General features: G+C 38.9%; 1 pseudogene; it reads left to right on the forward strand.

Moving 5' to 3' along the window:
- The window catches only part of LOC125861489 (protein HESO1-like), a 60,898-nt pseudogene that overhangs the window by 8,724 nt on the left and 29,806 nt on the right, over window positions 1–22,368 (forward strand).

Here is a 22,368-nt window from a genome sequence, read left to right on the forward strand (position 1 = left end):
ATATTGTATAAAGTCTAGAAAGTCTTCTGCTTGCTATTTATTGAAAGTATCTTCGTGTGTGAAGAAAGTTTTTAATTCCTTATGATTTTGGTGTCTAAGCGATGAATGGATGCTAAGAGGCTTGTATTAGACCTCTTCGAGGTCGAGTACGCCGGTTACGACTAGGGGGTGCTCCCGGGTCGTGACATGTGTTGGATCACAAGTGCAGAATGTATGTAAGTCTGGAAAAGTGTATTACTATAAGAACATTAGAAAAGTACATCAACCAGTTGTAAGAGTAAATGATTATAATTATTTAAATTAAAAGCATCGACTCTTTAGTAAAAAAATGGTAACATATAGCATGATAACATAATAAATAAAGAGAATAAATAAAGGATGAGTATGTATGACTTAATACAGTGTTGGTGTTACCCAAGTTCGAGGAAAAAAATGACTTATGGAAACACCATTGTAATGTGGTTGGATGCTGCCATTTGCTAAGTTAAACACCCCCATGGGGTCCAAGCTTCCCCCTTCTTTGTAAGATATGCATGTTTCAAGAAAATGGTCAGTAAAATAAATATGATTAAGATTGATTCCTTGAAATTAAGAAGCTTGGACTGAAAGAGAAGCATTGGAACCTAGAAAAAAGATGTGTACCCTAATTCCCTGGTTTCTGTCATTCTGCCAGTAGCTAAATAGACCTGGAAAAATCGAAAATTTCTTGTCTCGTATGCCATCTCATCCCCCACCTAATCATCATCTTCTAGGATGAGCGTTAATGGAAACCTTTCGCAACAACAATCTTGGACTAACCTAAGCTGTACACCAGATCGCAAAATAACAAATAATGATCCTAGTGATTCTACATTGTATAAGTGGTCTCAAATATATTCAGGTTTATATTGTTATTGCGCTGTAGTATGACACATTTTTTATGTACAAGAATAGTTAGAGACTGATGGTTCTATACTCAAAGACTAAAGCGTAGTACAAGGTTTGATAGTTATGCTGAATGTATTTTTTTTGTGCAGAGTGCAGACACAATGAACTTACTGTTGGCCTTGCTTCATCGAATCATGCTCGAAATATCTTATTGAACTGCAACAGGTAAGAAGTTTGATTTCTTGTTCCAGTTATATTTTTTTGTTTTGTTTAACTAAATTCTTTGGATCACAAGTGCAGAATGTATGCAAATCTTAAAGAATGTATTATTGTTGTATCTGTATATCTAGTTGGACAATAAAAAATTAACTATTTCGGTTATGGTGGTAGTTATATATAGGAGGATAAACAATATTATTTGCTTTCTAGAGTAAAATGGATAAATTAGTAGGTTTAATAGTCCTATGAGCTGCAAAACTAGTATACTAATTGACACAAGTCATTTGGATAATTACATGCCCACTGTCCAGCAATCTATTAGTAAAATAGAGTGTTACTTATTTCACATAGATCATATGTGTATTATAATTAAGCTATTGAAGTAGGTATGGCTATCTAAAGTGTAAAAAATGGCATTCTACTATTTGGTAATGGTAAAAATGTATTGGATGGACATTTCATTATTCCATATATTAAATGGTAATGCTATAGAAGTTTGACATGGCTTTTTGCCATGTGATCTCAATATTAGATTGAGTAAACAAATACTATCTTTTGAAATAATATTCCAATTTATTAAATAATACTTTTGCTATTTATCATTAGGTCAATCAATATGTGTGTTATACCTAAGTTTCATTGTTTGACATTTCATATATTAGGATTTTACTACTATTTGAATCACCAAGTAGGATGACATGATTCTCTGAGCATAAGGGGATAATGAGGTGTTAATATCCACTTGATTCATGTTTTTTAATATGTCCTTGCGCTACTTTACTATTCTACATATATAGGAGTTGTATTGCCTTATAATTAACAAAATCCATTCATAAAGTTGGGCTAACATGACAAATCATACTTGTTTGGAAATGCTTTAGTTGAAACGAGGGTCTATTGAAAATAACATGTCTACCTTTACAAAATAGGGGTAAGATTTGTGTACACGACACCCTCCCAAAATCCCACTTTGTGTCCTTTTGCCTCTAGACATCATCCTAGTTCTCCAACTACAAGTTCAATTCAAAACCAATCCATCCTCAAGGAATTTTTTCCGAAAACATACAGAAGCAAAGAAATTATAGTAAACTAAAATTCAAAGATCACAACGGATACTAAGCCGATATCCATAGTCATACAACTTTGAACTCAAACAATGAAACAAAGGTAAAGTTTAGTTCAGAAAAAGAACTTAATTTTGTAAGATAATGAATAAAGAAACATAGCAGTTGTTGTTTTATTCTTTATTGTTACTTCGATTGTCTCAATGACTTGTTTGTTGTTTTCCCTATCATTCTTTTACAGTCTCAACCTTTTTCTTGGGATTAAGATAACATAGTTGTGAGACTACATCTACAATTAAAATTTGTTGTTAATAAATACTTTTTGCTTTTAATTGTTGGATTATTCACATTACTTGTGATGTTTCTATACATTACATTCCAACTTTTGACATATTTATTTATCATTTCAAGTAAACCAATCTAATATTCAAAAATTTGCATGTGAAAGAATTCAATACAATGAAAAGTTGCGACGAGGATTTAAGACATCATGCGGTTGGATAGGTTTTATTAGTTCAGACAATAAGTCTATTTTCTTAAGCTGTGACATTGATAACTTGGATTAGTGTTCTTTATTTTTTTACATTTAATGAGATATATTTTATTTTGTAAATTAATAGTAATATGTTTTTTTAGCATTTGACAAACTTTGTTTCTATTAGGAGACTCGTTTACTAAAACATTGTTGCCTTGCAACTTGTTTCTTTTAGTGCCAATTAAGTTGAATTTATCGATTATAAAAATGGACGCTAAAGGATAAAATAACAAATTTGAAGGTTTTATAATTGCCACATTTTTTTTAAGATACTAACTATCAGTGACAACTTTGTTCAATTTACTCGCCATTAAAATGGACGCTAAAAGGCAAGCTAAGATGTTTTCACAAGAGATATTGTAGTCATTCTAATTTCTACAAAAGAATTGCCGTTAAAATTGTTGACTTTTAGACACAATTTAATTGAATTTACCGGCTATTAAAATGGATGCTAAAAGAGCACAATTATTGATTATGAATTGGCTTTTGCAGCCAAAATAATTGCCGCAAACAAATGTCATTAAAACCAAAAGTTTTTAGCGGCAATAAATTATAGCATTTACCAGCTTTTGTGATAATGGTCGCTAAAGGCCTTACCGACCCCCACATTACCGGCTAAAGACCAATGGCTGGTAAATGATATAGCGGCAATTATTATTGCCACTGAAGTCACTTTTAATTGCCACTAAAGCCACTTTTTGTAGTAGTGCTAGATCTGTTCGTAGCATAAAACAAAATTTCACTTTTCTATCTTGAATGCGAATTTCAAATAGAAAGGAAGCAAACTCGGAAGGTGCATCAATTAGTTATGCCACAAAGACTTGCATCTCATTAGAACATAGATTGACAAACAAAACTAACTAAGGAGATACGTTTCTTTTAATTATTATAAAAATCTTTTGAATGTTTTGTATCCTTTAGATTCATCTTAACTTGTAAAACATGTAAACGACACTGAATCCTGCTTACTCCAAACATTGGGGAAGTATATAATATTTTATCTTTATATATACTCAACAAAGAAACTATTAGGTTATGTGATCTTCCATGACTTTTTATTTTTGGGAGAACTTCAGTTAGAGGAAGGAAAATACTAAGTCAAGTTATGTTGATGAAGGGTCAGTGATGTAGTTTCCATAGCTTATTTGATCATTGCATGATCTCTCTTTTGTTCTATGGAAATCACTAAAATGTTTCTTTTATTTATTCTGGACACTTTTCTACAATAAACATTCTTAAGTTGTCTCCGTTCTTTTTGCTGGCAATTCTACATTTTAGCCTAAGATATTCTTTATAATGAACTTAGTAGTTTCTGCAGATTGTTCCTTCATCACCCCTATAAAGATTCGAGAGGAAAAGGGTGGATGTGATGGGCTGTAAATTTAAAACTAACATATTCTACTTGAATGAAATGCTATCTAATATTTCTGGAGATACGAAGCTCATGTTTAATATCTAAAATTAGTATCATTGTGTAAATCGACATATAGTGGAAGGTGTGGAACTTTAATTGTATCTAATTTTATGTAGCTAGATGGATAAGCTTATCAGAAATATATACTTACGCTATGTAATACTCTCAAACCTCCCTAAAGAAGTATAAGTGAATGTTGTCCAATAAAGAATCCAATAACTTGTAGATTGGGGTCGATCCCATGAGGAATACGATTTAGACTTAAACTTATAACTCACTATTGTATCCGTTTAGTCAAAATATTTTCGAGATAAGTAAATAAAGGGGGGTTTTTGTAAGCAAGTAAAAGATTATTGACTAAGTAACAAGTAAGCAAGATTATCAGTTTGAGAAATCAATATACAAGAAAAACTAGGGAATATGTGTTCCACGTAAGCTCTTAACGCATTAATCCTAATAATAGTTATCCTTTCCTAGTGTTTTACATGCAAAGTTTGTAAGTTGGGTATCCCTAAGTGATTGGTCCTCCAAGTAGGGAATTTTACCTCGCACCTTGGTTCGGCTACGTGCGTATGCTTTACTAACCCTTACATTTACTCTAGATTAGACATCACATCAATGTATGACTTAGTTTTCACCCTCGCTCCAATTAACATTAGACTATTAGATAGCATCCACTGAGTCTATATTGTTAATTCTTTTCTCATTCATTATCTCCTTGGACTGGCAAGTAGAAATGAGGCTAGTTCTAGCGCTTGCAACCATCAAAAAGAATTCTAAACGAAAGGATTAACACTACATGCATAAAAACTATTCAAGAATTACTTAATTATTATTCATACTTTGTGAATTCCTCATGGTTCCCACAACCTAGTTGTGGATTTAGCTACTCATGCTTGAAAGAACACAATTCATAATTGGGTAAAAAGAACTCATGAACTTACAATGAGAATAGATGAAAACCCAAATCTTGAATTGAAATTCAAAGTGAAAATAGTATTAACCAACTTCCGGATAATAGAATGTTAAGAGTCAGCAAAATAATTCCCAAAAGACCAAAATTAAAAGTATACAAATAATGTCTAACCCCCAAAAATGATGTTTATAACTCCTATTTATAGAAAACAACTCCTAAATAAAACAAGAAACAAAATAAGAAAATAACTGGCAGGACGCGGTTTCAAACGACGCTTCGATCTACGGACTGTAGGTTGACCTACGGTCCGTAGGTCCCCTCCGTGGCTCAACACTTAGAAACTTTCATCAGGTATTAGAACCTTCAACTATCATATCATCAATGACGAACGTGTAGGATGGATTGTGGTTCGACCTATGGTCCGTCGTCTTGTTCCGTGGTTCCACACTTGTCGGACATCCATGATGTTCTACCTACGATGCCTCACCCACAGTCCGTCCTAGCACTCCCTGATTTAAGTTATTGGAACTCATCTCCTAGGCCATGGACTACGACTGCCCACCCATGGTCCCTCGATGGACCTACGGTTCGTGCATGGCACTGTTAGTGGCTACTTCAGCACTTTTCAGTTCGCATCTTCATCAACCGAATCCAAGCCTATTTCCTGCAAGAAGAATATACAAAACATCATTTCTAATAACAAAATCGCCTAAGACACACACAAACTATAAGGAAACGTATAAAAAATACCATAAGCTCACGGTATATCAACACCCTCAACTTAAACTTGTTGTTTGTCCTCAAGCGACACACTAACACCTTAAATGACTCTTACGTAGAAGTAGACATACAAACTCAAGCAATCATATGGATTTTTCAATCAGTTCCATCATATTAGTGCAAATCGTTTCTTCTAGACTCAGAAAGCTAACTCATACGTATCAAAACACGACATAGATCGACCAACAGATTTCACAATATACACCTTTCACAATCACCAAAGTATCAATTCTCCAACAATATAACTAGTGCCCTCACTTCAAAAGAAATCATTTTCACACACAATAGATATGAATTTCAAGTCTTAGGATTCATTCAACACTCACGCTCAGAAGTGACTTCAACTATAGTTAGTGCTCAATACCATAGGCTTGCCCTTATTTTCACTTCTTAGACTCTCCAAACTAGTCGCTAGGATCACTATAGGAATTTCTTAGCTTGTAACGTAGGCTCAGGGTCAGGTAGGGTACATTTGAGTATTTTTTAGTGACTTTCTGCCTTGCTTGACATTACATTGTCTTTTTACCTCTCTTCTCAACCAATTCTTGACATCTTTTTATTTTTTTGTTCTTTTCCTTGATTCCTTTCCGCACAAATCTGACTTTTGACTTTATAACTCTTATTTTTCACTTTCTTCTTTTTCTTTACTTATTTCAGCACTTTTGTTATTCATCTTTTTGCTTCTTTTGCACAAAGTCACATTTTTTTCACTCTTCATCACAAAGCTCTTTCCATACCCTTTTTCTTTTGGTTTCCTTTTTCTTTGCCACCCTCAACTTATGTATTTTGCATGAGTTGAGGTGCACAATATCCGATGTCAGACCAGGGCCAAGATCAAGGTAACTTTTTGAATTAGCCACCCTCAACTTAGACTTTTGGCCTAAGTCAAGGCGCACATGTCTAAGGAGGGACTGGGGCCAAGACAATTATTTTAGGGAAGGTGAGTTAGGTGTATTGAAAGAAGTGGTCTACATTAGGCTCAAACATTTAGATCAAAGGGAACATTTCTTTCTTTTGGTTGAATCATTTAGGCTTGAGTGGACTTATTTGAAGAAGGGCCTATGATCATTTCCCAACCTCTAGCCTAGATTAGATTAGTAGGACCAACGAGGAAAGTTCTAGATTGGCACATACTGTATGAACATTCGAACTTTTCTCATACACACTTGGCACATTGTTTCATTATTAAATTATCTGATTACCTAGTTCAAGTTTTAGCTTCAGTCATTAGGTCAAATCGATTCCTTATCATGTCATATTGAGATCCAGCACATTCAAATCATCAAGCCTAAACATCTAGTACATTTCAAACTTTTCGGATGGGTACCAATTTTTCATGTTTTTCATGCCATCATTCTTTCATTCTTCTACTAACTTCTACACATACAATCCTAAACATGCCAGTTCAACAGAAAGTAAAACAATCTCTTGGGGGAAAAGAATGCAGGCAAGAAACCAAGAGAGGATTATGAGTTGGGTTACTCAGACTTCGCCCTATCACTCACAATCCATTTATGTAACACTCCAAAAAATGATAGGGTAAACTAGAGCCTAAATGTGAGGGTGAACGTCATGAATGAGGGTTGGAAGATTTAAGGCCAAAGGGTCAAGTGCCAAGGCAAAAGGGGCCAAGTCAAAGCCAAAGGCCAAGGCTACCCCTAGCTTTGAGCTACTGCCCCACCTTCAGGTGTGGGACCACGGGTCTTGGTCTACACCACCGCTCATGAAGGTAACTCGTGGTCTTGACTTGGCCATGGTAAAGTGGCCACCAATTGGCCTAGCCATGGCCTCAACTTCACGAGAGGGACCACGACTCGTGGCCTTGACCACAGCTCGTGGCCTTGACCATGGCTCGTGGATCCCTTCGTGAAGATGTCTTAGGCATTGAGCTAAGGTCCCCAAATTGCAAGGCAATTGCCTCAAGGACCACGAAAAGGACCACAACTCGTGCTCTTGACCACGTATCATGGAGCCTCTTGTGATAATGCCATGGGCTTGTGAGCCTAATGCACCATGTGCCTAGCTACTGCCCAACCTCATGAGGGGGACCATGGATCGTGGTCCTCACCACGACTTGTGAAGGGGCTCGTGGAGCATGGACGGGTTCATTAAATAAGGGTCAATGAAGTCTTTTCCTATTTAAGTCCAATTAAAGTGAGGTCGTTTTGTGTAGTTTTAGGGGTACTATATAAATTGTTTCTAAGTCAAATTCACCCAATGCAAGTTATTAATTCACAACACCCAAATAATTCCCAAAATCCTCTCCCTCACAATATTTCTTTCACTAGAAACCACCATTGAAGAAGAATAAGAACTAGGAGACTAAGACACAAGAACCCAACTTTCCTCTTCAATTTCGTGAAGGATTTCCAATCAAGGTATGGTAGTGTTAATTTATGGATAGCTTCCATCCATAAAGCCCTTCAAAACTCTATTCCTCAAAGTTGAGTTTCTCCAAAACCTAGGGTTTTCAATCTATGGCATGGATTCACTTTCAAAACGATTTCAATGTGTTTATTGTCTTCTATTATGATCAATTTGATGAATTACTAGTGTTTTCCTAAGGAATTATCTAAGAATCCATGTATTCCTAGGTTTCCCTAAAATAGGATCTTGAAGCATGAATATGGGTCTTTGTTAGTAGATTGTGTTCGAATTATGAATGTGTTAGATTGCTTACTTGAATTAGGTTATTATACATGTTCAATGAAGTAATTCTAGAGATATTGATTTATAGTGATCTATAGCCCTTGAAGGTCAAAGCATGAGAACTAGCTATATGTATGAGAGTTGTGTGCATTCAATTAGATTTCTTGATAGTAAAGTACTTCTATTATGATCTAATTGTGATATTGGTTAGATGATTATCCTTATGCACACCCTTAGGTATGAGTATCATATAATGTAAAAGGTTTGTCACATGTACTGGTTCTAAGGGTTGAAGACTAGTCTCCCCTAATGAATCTAGGAGCTTTAGCATGAGTTTGATTGATTGAGTGTCAAGAAACTTCTCCATAATCATTGCATCAAGTCAAGACTTAAATATAATCTCGAAGAAAGTTGTGCTTAGCACCGAGCGGATATGATAATGAGATGGAAGCTCCTCCATTAGTAAAGGGCGGGTTTCTAGAAGAAGTCTCATGCGATGGAAGATCCTCCGCTACTAGAGGGTGGGTTTCTAGAAGCAATCCCCTTATCCGATAAACTATGTGTTGATGTAGTCTTAGTTTTACGACCTCTCTCTAGAGCAAGCCGAAAACACAAAGGTGAAATCATATTGTCAACAACAATTTCAATAGGTTCAAACACAATTACTACACGAAATCACAAATAAAAAACAATTAAACTATCAGCAAGTAAGACCCAAGAGTTAACCCATATTCACAAATTCACAGCCCAAGAATTGGGGTTTTAGCTAGACACATAAAAGAGACAAAAATTTATACCAATCTCAGTTTCCATCAATGGGTATGAAGAATCAAGTCTTAAAATGCATCAAGAATGAAGAATCTTCGAGATCCACGTCCAATTTCTTGGCGTTAAAACCCTTTCTGACTTCCAAGTTTTACAATAAAGTCTCCAAAAACCACCCTTAAGAGCTAAGAACTCTAAAAAAAACTGCAACAATTTTATAATAGAATAACTGATACTAAGCTAACATTTTAAACAAGTATTTATAGTGTTTAAAAATTATGCTGCGGAGGACCACTCGGCGAAGTTAGTTGGGATCGCCGACACGCTGGGTGATCAACCCTTTGGTCTGGTAATCGCCCTTCTGCTTTTGTCTTTAGCATTTTCACGATCTGAGGCATTGGACGATAGGGTACTGCTTCGTGGAACTGCTCAGCGAAGTGCCGACTGTTCCTTTCATCGCAGACCTGACCTACTCCTACTGCTTCGCGAAACTACTCAGTGACGCACCGACTGGTCCTTTCATCGCAGATTTTATCTTTTCCTTCAGGGCTAAGCACACTGGAACAAAAGGTGAGGATAAGACCTTTTAACGACTCGCCGAACGCGTTCGGCGATTCTCAAATCTTCATTCCTTCAGTCTTTCAGCTGCCTTCATTCGTTTTTGCTAAGTAGTGTCCATTCTTTCCGTCAAACTCCAAACACCTGAAACTTAAGGGTTTTCATCAGATATTGAGACAAAATATGCATTTGAGGACACTAATTTTATCAAAATATAGCCCTAAATGAGTCTAAATCGTGGACTCATCAACATCCCCAACTTAAACTTTTGCTTACCCTCAAGCAAACTCAAGTTCAGTCGTTCAAATCTTTTCTCTCTAACTCAACAAGTTAACTTGTGTGGATCCAAACATGACAAAGACCGACCAACCAACACACAACATACACTGTTTTACTATCACCAAGGTACCAACTTTCCAATAATGTAGCTAGTGCCCTTACTTCAAACAAAATCCCTTTTTCACACAATAAATTTGATTTTTTTTAGTACAAGGATTCATTCAACATTCACACTCAGAAGTAACTTCAAGTACAGTTAGTGCTCAATACCATTGTCTTGCCCTTATTTTCACTGCTTAGACTCTCCAAACTAGGTTCTAGGATGACTATAGGACTTTCTTGGCTTGTAACGTAGGCTCAGGGTCAGCTGTGGTACATTTGGGTACTTTTTAGTGACTTTCTGCCCTACTTGACATTACATTAGGTTGTCTACATGTTTTGCACTATTTTTGACATCCTACCGGTTTACCTTCTTTCCCTTGATTCTCTTCAATCATGGATGTGACTTTCAACTTTGTAGGTCTTTAATTTTCACTTTCATCTTTTTCTTGTGTTTTATTCTTTTCTTTAGCTTTCAACAAGTCACATCCTTTCCTCTATTTTTTCTTTTTTTTCTCTTTTTCAACATCAAACTCTTTTCATACCCATTTTTCTTTTGGTTTCTGCTTTTATAGCCACCCTCAACTTATGGATTTTCCATTGGTTGAGTAATACTCAATGTTGGATCAGGGCCAAGATTGAGGTTAATTTTGGCCTAAGTCGATGTGCGCATGTCCAAGGAGGGATCGCGACCAACATAGTAGATTATGGGAAGGTAAGTTAGGGGTTTAGAAATAAATGGTCTAATTTAAGCTCAAAGCATTTGGATCAAAGGGAACATTTATTTCATTTGGTTGGATTCTTCTTTTAGGCAATTTGTGGACTTATCAGAACAAGGGTCTATGATCACTTCCTAGCCTTTAGAGAATATTGTCTTATCACGATTAACCGGGTAAGTTCTAGATTGGCACAAAAATTGTTTGAACAATCAACTATTCTCACACACTCTTGGCACATAATTTCGTTATCAAATTACCTAGTTCAAGTTTTAGCTTAAGTCATGCCATCAAGTTGGTTCATTATCATGTCATACTCATAGCCAACACATTCAACTCATTCTAGCCTACATATTTTAGCATATATCACAATTTTTTTGGACGGGTATCATTTTTTTAAAAAGCTTTTGCCATCATGCTTCATTATTTCTCATACTTCTACACATACAATCCTAACACATGCCGGTTCAATAAGAATTAAGCAGTCTCTTGGGGGAAAAGAACACATGCAAGAAAACCCCAAGAGAGGATTATGAATTGGGTTACTCAGACTTCACCCTATCACTCACAATCCATTTACCCCACCCCTAACAAAAAATAGGTGCAATTGTCCCAAATGCACACAAAAAGCAGTAAAAAGTAATGGATTTGGGTGAAGCAAACTTGTGGCGCATAGCACCAACGAACCATCAACAAATGGGTGGATCTTGTTCCACGGAACCCGCTACAACAACATTGTGGCCACCCTTAGTAGTGCTATCAATCATTCTAACTGCACTATCAGTGGTACTCACATCATGACCCGCAGTATTTGGAACATCTTAAACGGGCATAGAACTTGATGCCATAGCAACACTCTCACGAACCCTCTCTTGGTGCAACTTCTCATCTAATATCAAAGCCCTCTTAGCTTGCTTATCCTACTTGTGCCTCCCTCTTCTTGGCTCATTCATCCTCAGTGGCCTCAGATGTGTGTCTAGATTGGTGCCTCTTACCTTGGGCATGTGTGGGCTCGGGCTGCTCCTCTGCGTCCCCACTGAATAATGCATCAAAGACCATATCATTAGACAAAGCAGTAGGTGCAGCCTGTGGCACAACTGCAGGTGTGGCAAGAATGGCATGAACATCGGCCCGTAGACTGGCTAACTCGATCCAGAATGAGGATAGATTTGCGATCGGGGCCGGTTGCTCGACGACCCTCAATTCAAAGGCATCAAGGCGCTTATTAACGGCCTGGACCTTCTGGTCCATCATGCTCTCCATCCTTCGTTCAATTCTAGCCTCGGACTCTGCTATCAAATTTTGCATCCATGGACAGACATGGTGAAGCAGCGTGGCCAATCTGAGCCTCTAATTTCTGAACCCTAGCCAATGGTACAACAGTAGCTCCAAAAGGCGGGTGGATCTGGACGAGCTAGGTGCCCGACTCGCGGCCTGAGATAAGAAGGTCAGGACATCATCAGTGTGGGTTCGAGGGGGATGATCATCACCCTGGATCTGCTCCACAACATCTACTAAGTCAGTTCCCATGGGCGGCACATCAACCTACGGCTTTCTGCTTGGTGCCGCCACATTTGCCTCTTCCCGAATGAGTCCTATATCCAGTGGCCCCGTAGGCCGAATGAACTTGTCACAATGCCAGATCAGCACTCCAGAGTCCCTACATAACTGGAAAATGAGACAAGGAAAAGAGTAAGTGGTGGAAGCTTTGAAAACCCTTTCATGTATCTCCATAATGAGCATGCGGGTAAAATCGATCTCAAATCCCGCAACAAATGCTACTACCATAACCGCGCGGTCCCTTGTTAGCCTTTGTAGGAGAAATCTGATTGCGAACCAACAGCCAAAAAAATTTAGCCACAAATGTGAGAGTGGCCTTCTTGGTGCTCACGCCCGGAGTGGTGACCCACTCGGATCGCTTTCCGTCTATAGCAATTTGACTAGCTAGCCAGTGTAATAAAGGCTCTCTTTTCTCGGGGCTCCGCTGGAACTCTCTGCCCCATACAGTGTCCCATCTGTAGTCAAATTCGATGGTGTTGAGTGCCCAAGAGTGATCAGGGCCAGGACCATAGAGGAACCGACGGATGGTGGTCTCAAAGATGTCTACAAAAAATCTATGCACTAGTGTAGTTGTGAGGGGTGCCTGGGAAGTGGATCTGGCATTCTTATCGATAGAACCCCGATGAGTAGCTGAATAGGAAACATAGAACTCCCTCACAATCTCCTCGCTATAGGTGCCTGGTTCTCAAGCCATCCACTCACACTTGTGACAATGAAAGAGCTGGTGGATTTTTGGTACGGTGTATAGGCTCCCAGTGAGGACTCTGCGCTCCTCTATAATAAGCCAGGCCATCTTCTCTTAGTCATTTTTCATCATGGCATCCCGATAAATTTGCCATTGGCCCTCAACACATCATCTATTTGGCTCCCCAACCACCGGATCAGGGTCGTAGTTTCGTGGCATCGGGAATTCTCCTGAACTAGTGGCCACATCAGACGAGGCAGGTTTGTCATGTGAACGTGAGCCTGTGGCGGATCCAGAACTGGAACCGAAAGTATAGGCAGGCTCAGAGCCGGAGCAGTGGCAGACTCTGAGCCGGAAGTAAAACCAACCTCAGAACTGGAAGAAGAACTAGCCGGTGACCCGATCAGTGTGTTTTCCTCATCATACTGGGAGATAGTGACTACGTCGGTGACCAACTGCCGGGATGTATTTTTGGTAGCGCAAGGTGTAGTAGGAGATGTCCTCGTGGACGGTGGAACATATGGTGGATCATTTTCCGCGTCTGTCTTCATCAATCAACCTAAAAGTAGGCACCACGAATTTTGATTTACCCTTTTTTGAGTAGATTACTTGCTTCTTAGGTGCGATGGTACCTATGGATGTCTAATTAATACCGAAAGAAACTCAAAACACACTTGAAAAGATTTTAGAACTAAGAACAAACAAAAATAAAAAACAAAACAAAATTCAAACAGTGGCTTTAGTGGCCACCTACGGTGGGCATCTACGGTCTATGGATCCCATCCGTAGATCAGAGGTCCCAAATTGTTGGTCTCTTATGGGAACCACACATGTGCAGAACGGTCCGTAGATTGATCTACGGATCGTAGTCCACTTCCGTGGTTCCATACTTGGTGAAATTCTCATGTGCCACCAACCACGGCCCTGATCTACGGTCCGTAGACTGACTTATGGCTTGTAGACGGGGTCTCGCGGATGGGATCTGTGCCAGGTCTCAAACATGATTCGATTGGAAGCCCATATTTTTACCATATTCAATAATATCCTAGTCTAATCATGTATGTCAACATAAATTATGCTATTTCGTCATTCTAGGGGTTCCAATTACTCAATTTTACAGGTATTTTCTTCAAGATAAGGAACCCTAAGTCGAAACTTACATTTCGACTTATATTTCGTTGTTTTTTTTTACATACAACTAGGTAACACAATCACACTCTATCGTCCCAAGGGTGTATTCACTTCTAATTTAGCATACAATTTCATATATTAATTTGCCCAAGGTCAAGACCCAATTTCAGACTTTCTATAATCAATTGATGAATCTAAATACAAAGTGAGGGGAAAGTCTATTACCTTACAAGAAGCGGGAGCGGGGTGATTGTGTGATAACTCGACACTTCCGATACCACAACTTTGCCTTTACGCAATAAACCCGTACACCGGACCTCTTGGTGTGTTTTGGGGATGAGTGGAGTTTGGAGAGAAAAGGAAATTTGGGATTGTGGGGAAAAGAAATGAAAGATTAATTGGAGAGTTATGGAGTGATTATGGAATTATTTGAGGGATTGGGGGGGTTTATAAACGGTTTGAAAGTAAATGGAGGGAACTGGGAATGATTTGAAATTGGGGGATTTTAAATAGGAGGGGTCTGGGTCGAGTCACGCAGAACTAGGGTTTGGACCCACGAGATCCCGTCTACGGTCTGTGGGTTTATCTACGATACGTAGATTAGGACCGTAGATCACTTTTAGACTTAGAAATTTCAGAGACTTACTTAGGATCTACCAACGCCATTCACGGTCCGTGGGATGAACCACAGACCGTCAATAGGGTCCGTAGACCACTGCACCAGACCTTTTTCTACAGATTCTGATTTTCGCCCCTTTACATGTAGCAACCATTAGCCCTTTCTTTTTACATTTTCTGGACACTTTTTAGATATAGACCCTATGCTATGTGTAGCCAACACTAAAACAAAAATAAAACAACTATCTAAATGAGTACAGAGAAGAAACTAAACAATGTAAACTACTAAATGGGAAACAAGAACCTATTGTTGGCTAAATTTTACATCTTGGGTTGCCTCCAAAGGAGTGCACGACACATGCCTCTTGATTACTCAGACTTCATCAAGATAGTAGGCCTCAACAACTTCTTGCACACTTTCTACGTTTCCCAAATATATCTTGATCCTTTGCCCATTTACCATGAACCTTGTTCCTTCACTATTCTCAAGCTCAATTGCTCCATGGGGGAGCACTTTTGTGAGTAAAAATGGCCCGGTCCATTTGGACTGGAATTTGCTCGGAAACAAGCGCAACCTAGAGTTGAATAGAAGCATAAGTTCACCCACAACAAATGCTCGCTTTTCAATTCTTTGATCATGATACATCTTCATCTTCTCTTTGTACAAGGCTGCACTTTCATAAGCTTTCAGGCGAAACTCATCAAGCATATTCTAGTCATTCATTCTTTGATTAGATGCGGCGCCCCAATCCAAATTTAGCTTCTTCATCACCCACAACTCCTTATGCTCTAGCTCTACCGGTAAATGGCAAGACATCCCATATACAACTTGGTAAGGAGACATAACTATAGGAGTCTTGTATGCAGTGCGATAGGCCCATAGAGCATCATCAAGCTTCCTTGACCAAATCCATTCTACTAGCATTCACAGTATTCGCCAAAATATGTTTTATCTCTCTGTTGGACACTTCAACTTGCCCACTAGTCTGCGGATGGTAAGGAGTGAATACATTGTGGCGGACACCATATTTCTCAAGTACCACCTTGAACAACTTATTACAAAAGTGGGAACCACCATCACTGATAATCGCCCTCGGTGTACCCAATCAGGAGAAGATATTCTTTTTCGAGAATGCGGTGACATTTTTTCATTATTGGGGAGCGCAACTGCTTCCACCCACTTCGATACTTAATCAACCGCAACAATAATATACTTCATCCAATGTCAACTCACAAATGGACCCATAAAATCAATGCCCCATACATCAAACAACTCTATCACCAATATAGGATTCATAGGAATCTCTTGACTCTTTGAAATCCCTCCTTCTCTTTGTCAACGGTCACAAGACTTGGCGAAATCATGAGCATCTTGGTGGATGGTAGGCCATTAGTACCCACACTGCAAAATCTTATGCGCAGTCCGAATACCACTATGATGCCTACCAACAGGCGATGAATGATACTCCTCAAGTACACTCAACATCTCAACCTCAGGCACATAGCAACGAATAATCCCATAACATAACTACGAAACAAGTAAGTCTCGTCCCAAAAGAATTTCTTCACATTATGCATAAACTTTTTCCTTTGGTGAAAACACAAATCTGGGGGCACCAAATCGCTTGCCAAATAATTAGCAAAGTCAGCAAACCAAGGAATCAAATCATGGGAAGCAGCCAATACCTGTTCATCTGGAAAAACATCATTAATTTCAGCCCTATCACCAAGCTTTAGCATAGCCTATTCCTCTAATCTGGACAAGTGATCGGTAACTTGATTTTCGGTCCCCTTTCTATCTTTTACCACAAAATCAAACTCTTGCAGCAACAATACCCATCTAATCAAATTCTGTTTTACATCCTTCTTCGCCATCAAATACCTTAATGCAGAATGTCAGTATGCACTATGACCTTAGTACCAAGCAAGTAGGATCGAAATTTCTCAAATGCGAAAACCACCGCAAGAAGTTCCTGTTCAGTCACAGTATAATTCTTCTTGGCCATATTTAGATCTTTTCTAGCTTAGTAAATAGGATGACGAATTTTAAGTCTCCTCTATTCTAATACTACACCAAGCGCCACTCCACTCGCATCGCACATTACCTCAAACGATTGTCTCCAATCCAATGTAATAATGATAGGTACAGTAATCAACTTCTCCTTCAATTCTCCAAATGCTCTTAGGCAAGCATCATCAAAATCAAACTTGTGCCAGATCACAAGCCTAGTATTAAGAACAAGAGAAGATTAAATCCGCCTATGCAAGAGGTAGTTAAGAATGGTGGGATTACTATCCCATTGCAGATAATAGTTGGGTGTGTCTTGTTCAATATGTGCTCAAGAATGGTGGGATTACTATGGTTCCTAATGAGAGAAACGAGCTTGTTTCGATGCGGCCCGTGACTGGATGGAGAGTGTGCATGGACTACCGGAAGCTAAATGATTGGACATTAAAGGACCATTTCCCTATGCCATTCATGGATCCGATGTTGGATAGACTTGTAGGTAAGGGTTGATATTGTTTACTTGATGGTTACTCGGGCAACAATCATATTTCTATAGCCCTGGAAGACCAAGAGAAGACCACCTTCACTTGCCATTATGGGACTCCTGCCTTCAACGGATGCCATTTGGGTTGTGCAAAGCTCCAGTGACCTTCTAGAGTTGTATGATGTTGATATTCTCTGATATGGTGGAGGACACTATTGAGGTATTTATGGATGATTTCTCTGTGGTAGGTGACTCTTTTGATCGATGTCTGGATCATTTGGCTGAGGTGCTTAAAAGGTGTGAAGACTGCAATCTGGTGCTAAATTGGGAGAAGTGCCACTTTTTGGTGAAAGAAGGGATATTTCTGGTCATCGGATTTCTGAGAAGGGCATTGAGGTTGATAGAGAAAAAGTAGAGGTAATAAAAAAGCTTCCACCACCTATCTCGGTAAAAGGTGTTAGAAGTTTTCTTGGGCATGCAGGTTTCTATAGGTGGTTCATCAAGGACTTCTCTAAAATTGCACATCCATTATGCAAACTGCTCTAAAAAGAGTATAAGTTTGATTTTGATGATGTTTGTCTAAGAGCATTTGGAGAGTTCAAGGAGAAGTTAGTTACTGCACCTATCATTATTTCACCGGATTGGGGACAATAAGGTAACGTGCGATGCGAGTGGAGTGGCGCTTTGTGTAGTATTAGGACAGAGGGGAGAGAAAATTCTTCATCCTATTTACTATGCTACCAAAGCTCTAAATGTGGCCCAGAAGTATTATACTATGACTGAACAAAAACTTCGTACGGTGGTTTTCACATTCGAGAAAATTTGATCCTACTTGCTTGGTACTAAGGTCATAGTGCATACTGACATTCTGCATTGAGGTATTTGATGGCGAAAAAGGATGTAAAACTAAATTTGATTAGATGGGTATTGTTGCTGCAAGAGTATGATTTTGTAGTAAAAGATAGAAAGGGGACCGAAAATCAAGTTGCCGATCACTTGTCCAGATTAGAGGAAGATGCTATGCTAAAGCTTGGTGATAAGGCTAAAATTAATGATGCTTTTTTTTCCAGATGAACAGGTATTGACAGCTTCTTATGATCTCATTCCTTGGTACGCAGACTTTGCTAATTATTTGGTAAGCGATTTTGTGCCCCATGATTTGTCTTTTCACCGAAGGAAAATGTTTATGCATGATGTGAAGAAATTCTTTTGGGATGAGCCTTACTTGTATCATAGTTGTATGCTGATGGGATTATTCGTCGTTGTGTGCCTGAGGTTGAGATATTGAGTGTACTTGAGGCGTGTTATTCATCGCTGTTGGTGGGCATCATAGTGGTATTCAGACTGTGCATAAGATTTTGCAGTGTGGGTACTACTGGCCTACCATCAACCAAGATGCTCATGATTTCGCCAAGTTTTGTGACAGTTGCCAAAGAGAAGGAGGGATTTCAAAGAGGCAAGAGCTTCCTATGATCCTATATTGGTGATAGAGTGTTTGATGTATGGGGCATTGATTTTATGGGTCCATTTGTGAGTTCATATGGGATGAAACATATTCTTGTTGTGGTTGATTATGTATCGAAGTGGGTGGAAGCAGTTGCGCTCCCCAACAATGCAGGTAAACGTATCACCGCATTCTTGAAAAAGAGTATCTTCTCCCGATTTGGTACACCAAGGGCGATTATCAGTGATGGAGGTTCCCACTTTTGTAATAACTTGTTCAAGGTGCTACTTGAGAAATATGGTGTCCGCCACAATGTAGCCACTCCTTACTATCCGCGGACTAGTGGGCTAGTTGAAGTGTCCAACAGAGAGATCAAACATATTTTGGCGAAGACTGTGAATGCTAATAGAACGGATTGGTCAAGAAAGCTTGAAGATGCTCTATGGGCCTATCGCACTGCATACAAGACTCCCATAGGTATGTCTCCTTACCAACTTGTATATGGGAAGTCTTGCGATTTACTAGTAGAGCTAGAGCATAAGGAGATGTGGACAATGAAGAAGCTAAATTTGGATTGGGGTGCCGCATCTAATCAAAGAATGAATGACTTGAATATGCTTGATGAGTTTCACCTAAAAGCTTATGGAAGTGCAGCCTTGCACAAAGAGAAGATGAAGAGGTATCATGATCAAAGAATTGAAAAGCGAGAATTTGTTGTGGGTGTTTCTATTCAACTCTAGGTCGCGCTTGTTTCCGAGCAAACTCAAGTCTAAATGGACCGGGCCATTTTTTCTCATAAAAGTGGTCCCCATGGAGAGGTTGAGCTTGATAATAGTGAAGGAAAATGGTTCATGGTAAACGGGCAAAGGATCAAGATCTATCTGGTAAACGCAGAAAGTGTACAAGAAGTTGTTGAGGCCTACTATTTTGATGAAGTTTGAGTAATCAAGAGGTCTGTGTTGTTAAATCAAGCACTCCTTGGGAGGCAACCCAAAATGTAAAATCTTGCCAACAATAGGTTCTTGTTTTCCTTTTAGTAGTTTTCTTTATTTGGTTGCTTATGTGTTCTCATTTAGATAATTGTTTTTATTATTGTTTTAGTGTTGGCCAGACATAACATAGGGTCCGTGTCTAAAAAGTGACCAGAAAATGTAAAAAGAAAGGGCTAAGGGTTGCTACATGTCCAGGGGCGAAAAGCAGAATCTGCAGAAAAAGGTCTGGTGCAGCGGTCTACATAACCTATCGATGGTCTTTGGTTCATCCCACGGATCGTGAATGGCGTCCGTAGATCCCAGGTAAGTCTGTGAAATTTTCTAACTCTAAGAGTGATCTATGGTCCTAATCTACGGACCGTAGATCGACCCACAGACCGTACACGGTGTCTGGTGGGTCCAAACCCTAGTTCTGCCTGACCCAACCCTACTGTTTAAAGTCCCCCAATTTCAAATCATTCCCATTTCCCTCCATTTACTCCCAAACCGTTTCTAAACCTCCCAATCCCTTAAATAACTCCATAATCACTCCATCACTCCCCAATTAATCTTCCCTTTCTTTTCTCCACAATGCCAAATTTCCTTTTCTCTCCAAATTCCACTCATCCCCAAACTTCCCCGACAGCGGCACCAAAATTTGATACGCTCAAATTTCACCTCCCTAAAGAAGCATAAGCAATCGTTATAAAGTAAAGAACCCAACTTGTAGGTTGGGGTCAATCCCACGAGGAATTTGGTTTAGACTTTAACTTTAACCAACGATTATATCCGTTTAGTCAATGTATTTTCGAAAATAATTAATTAAAAGGGGGGATTTGTGAAACAAATTCAGGACATTGTGTAAGTAATCAGTGAGCACGATTGAAACTTTAGGTGTTATCAATATGAGAAAGTAATTAGGGTGTACGTGTTTCCCATAAGCTCATAACGCGGTAATCCTAGTAATAGCAATCCTTTCCTAGTGTATTACATGCAAAGTGATAAGTTAGGTATCTCTAAATCATTGGTCCGGCATCTAGAGAATTTCACTCTGCACCTTGGTCTGGCTACGTGTGTATAATTTACTAACCCTTACCTTTACCTCATATTAGACATTACATCGATGTATGCCTTAGTTTTCACCCTCGCACCAATCGACGTTAGACTATTAGATAGTATCACACTAAATCAATGTTGATAATTCTTTTCTTATTAACTACCTCCTTGGTCCGGCAAGTAGAAACAAAGTGAGTTCTAATGCGTGCACTCGTTAAAAAGACTTATAAACGAAAGAATTATTAATGCATGCAATAACACTCTTCAAGAATTACTTAGTTACTACTCATACTTTGTTAATCGCTCATGGTTCCCACAACCCAAGTTGTGGATTTAGTTACCCGTAATAGCAAGAACACAATTCATATTTTTAGAAGAAGAATTCATGAACTTACATAATGAGAAGAAGATATCCAAAAACCCAACTTGAATTTCAAAGTTAAAATCTTCAAAGCGAACTAAGGAAATCAAGAATTGCTAAAGTTGCTAGTTAATCTCCAAAGCCAAACACTAGAACAAGAATACTAAAGTCTAACCCACAAAAACGAGGCTTACATGCCCTATATATAGAAAAATAAGACCTAACTAAAAATGAAACGAAATAAGGAAATAAATTTTCAGGACGCATCTTCGATCTACGACACTGACCTACACACCGTGGATTGACCTACAATCCGTAGGTCCCTTCCATGACTCATGACTTGGGCGAATTTCAGCTTCAAAAACATCATATCTGAAGCAAATGACGGATTAACAGAACGGACTGTAGTTTGATCCATGGTCTGTAGATCCTCTTCCGTAGCTCCACACTTAGAATCTTCAACATCATGTACTGGAACCCTTCTCTGAATCATTTGACGGAGCAACAGTACAGTCCGTCGATTGCAACCGTGGTTCCACACTTGTTCAAGAATTCCCTGATCTCCTTTAATGCCTTGAATGTTCATCTACGACACCCATCTACGGAGTCTGAATGGGCCTACGGTCCGTGGATCGCCTCCGTAGATGCCCTTTCCTGCACATCCTTCAGCTGTGTCTCTCAATTTCCACGTCTAAACATATTTCCTGCAAACATGATAAAAATACATAAAAACCAATACAAAATGGCCCTAGACACACACAACTCTTAAGTGAAATGTATTAAAAATACCGTAAACTCACGGTATATCAGGTCACAAAAAAAGTATATGTCAAATTGGCTCACACTTTTTGAAGTTGCCTAAGATCATATCAAGAGATAGTCTTCCTTAGTTGATCGGACCAATGGGGAAATTCTCGGTGTATTCATGCATAGTTCATAGTAAGCACATCACACAAAGGCATCAACACTAAATTCAAATAAGACTCCACACTTTTGCTAGTGTGCAACGGTCATCACAAGAGAATCAATTTGATACATGGCTAATCAAAACGAGATGCAAAGAGTTCATATATTGCCTATGTAACTTCATTTTGCCTCATCATTGCCGCACATTCATGTTCGTTCGATTAAGAGTACTATTCAAGTCATCGGTATTCATCGGAACCGAGACTCAAATTTTGCAAAAGAA

Source organism: Solanum stenotomum, chromosome 4 (assembly GCF_019186545.1).
Source record: "Solanum stenotomum isolate F172 chromosome 4, ASM1918654v1, whole genome shotgun sequence".
Lineage (NCBI taxonomy): Eukaryota > Viridiplantae > Streptophyta > Magnoliopsida > Solanales > Solanaceae > Solanum > Solanum stenotomum.